The sequence below is a fragment of the Salvelinus sp. IW2-2015 genome, linkage group LG4q.1:29 (genome assembly GCF_002910315.2).
Source record: "Salvelinus sp. IW2-2015 linkage group LG4q.1:29, ASM291031v2, whole genome shotgun sequence".
In the NCBI taxonomy this organism is placed as follows: Eukaryota; Metazoa; Chordata; class Actinopteri; order Salmoniformes; family Salmonidae; genus Salvelinus; species Salvelinus sp. IW2-2015.
Genome location: NC_036842.1, coordinates 23934847 through 23936962, shown reverse-complemented (window position 1 = coordinate 23936962; position 2116 = coordinate 23934847). Strand labels below are relative to the sequence as shown.

Here is a 2116-nt window from a genome sequence, read left to right as displayed (position 1 = left end):
AAAATAATTGTGCTAGAACTATAACGACAGCCCAATGTGCATACTGCCCTCTACGACTAAACCTTACACGCAAGGGACACTTAGGGTGGGAGCAGAGGATTGAGTGTGGTCGGTTTTTTTTATATTGTTGGTCTTACTATCTTATGTATTTTTCTAGACCTACCAAAGTTAGCCAGAGGGAGGGGGCTTATGTGCATTGATTTGAATCTGTATTTCTTTTTGCATATTAATTTATAAGTGATCTCGTTGTGTTTATATGTACACTTAATGTAGACGCGCGCGGTGGCGCGCGGGGGTACGGAGGAGATCCTCGTATCCCCACTCGGCCTGCGCCCAGTGGCGCCCCCGGTGTCAGAACTCACCATGAAGCTCGCACTTCTTGGCCTGCGTGACCTCGTAGGCAGAGCGCATCTCGCTGAAGGACGCGCCTCCGATGATGAAGACCATGACGCGCGGCCCGGTGCGGTACTCGCCTGGGGTCTTATTCTTGTGCCAGTGGCCATAACGGGCACTGCCAGGGAGGGAGAAGCACAATCACAAGGGTGGAATATCACAGTCTTACTCTATTGAACTATTTCAACACTGCTGTCCTGAGTTAGGAATGAGTCTATCTAACTAGGAAGAGAGGTAAGAGGGCAGAGGTAGGGTCCTTCTCTGTGTGGAGAGAACTAGCTAATCTTATCCACCTGTCTTTGTTCCAGGGTCTGTCTCCAACTGAGTCAATAACACACACCGCCACGTTCCAGGCTGAATACATTGCAGACACATGCCAGATCTCACAACGCCTGGATTACATTTACAATTGAGTCATTTAGCAGACACTCTTATCCTCATGACTTACAGTTAGTGCATTCATCTTAAGATAGCTAGGGGGGAGTCAAGTGCAAGTGTTATAATGTATCAGCAAACCACATCATATGATATAGCAATCTGATGCCTCACTGCGCAGTCTAACGTCTGTAATGTAGTCAGTCTGGATTGCGACCAGTGTGTGTGAGCGTGTTTGGCTGTGGCATGGATGTGCGAGGTGTGAAATGCGCACATGTAACTGAGCCTGCCTTTGGATTCCCAGAGCTTCTTTCCCAATAAGTCAATAACATTGGAGGGGGGAGTGACTGGTGGATGGTGGTGGAGGTGGCTCACATTCTCAGCAGCACAGATCTGATCAATGCGCACACAATGAAGGTCTAGAGGGGAGAGGGATATGCAGGATGCAGGGGTCAATGTGTCAATGTGTCAGCACCCTCTCATCATTCCCCAGTGCCCACAACACCACCAATCCTCTCTCCCTGTGGTAGTAGTGTGAGGGTCAGATACCTTGGCTGTGTCCCAAATAGCACCTTATTCCTTATTTTGTGCATTACGTTTGAACAGAGCCCTCTGTTGCAGTACTGTATGTTTCATTAAATGCCCTCTTCTCCGTAACAGAATATTTGTTTGGTTTCACTGCTCTTAGTCCCGCCCTTTCTCTCTTCTACAGCCAATCAGAGTATTGATCTCCCCTCCCCCTCGGAGCTCAAATTGCTATTAATCTACGACCCTCCATTCTTTGTAATCTCAATAGTGCTACTATACTGCAATACATTCCAGTGACTATACTGCAATACATTCCACTGACTATACTGCAATACATTCCAGTGACTATACTGCAATACATTCCAATGACTATACTGCAATACATTCCAGTAACTATACTGCAATACATTCCAATGACTATACTGCAATACATTCCAGTAACTATACTGCAATACATTCCAGTGTGTGTGTGTGTGTTTGGTGGTGTTGTTGTCTGTGTGTTGTTGGTGTTAGTGTGTGTGTGTTGCGTCGTGTGTGGGTGTTTGTGTGTGGTGTGTGTTTGTGTGTGTGGGTGTGTGTGTGGTTGTTGTGTGTGTGTGTTGGGTACCTGGACCTCAGGTCGCTGAAGAGGCAGAGGACGGGTAGAGATGTAGGGGTAGTGCTTGGTGTCCAGCTTATTCTTCTAAAACAAATTCCTACAGGGATGACAAGGAATAGAGGCAGAGCAGACGAAGCGGTTAGCAAATACATATTCACTAAAGACAAGTCTGGGATGGGCCTGAAACGCCCCACACAGGCGTCACAACAGCGACGCACGCCG

The 2116-nt window shown here is 47.4% G+C and overlaps 1 pseudogene; it reads right to left on the bottom strand.

Annotated features, from left to right (window-relative positions):
* The window catches only part of LOC111960861 (syntaxin-binding protein 1-like), a 45380-nt pseudogene that overhangs the window by 4682 nt on the left and 38582 nt on the right, over nt 1-2116 (bottom strand).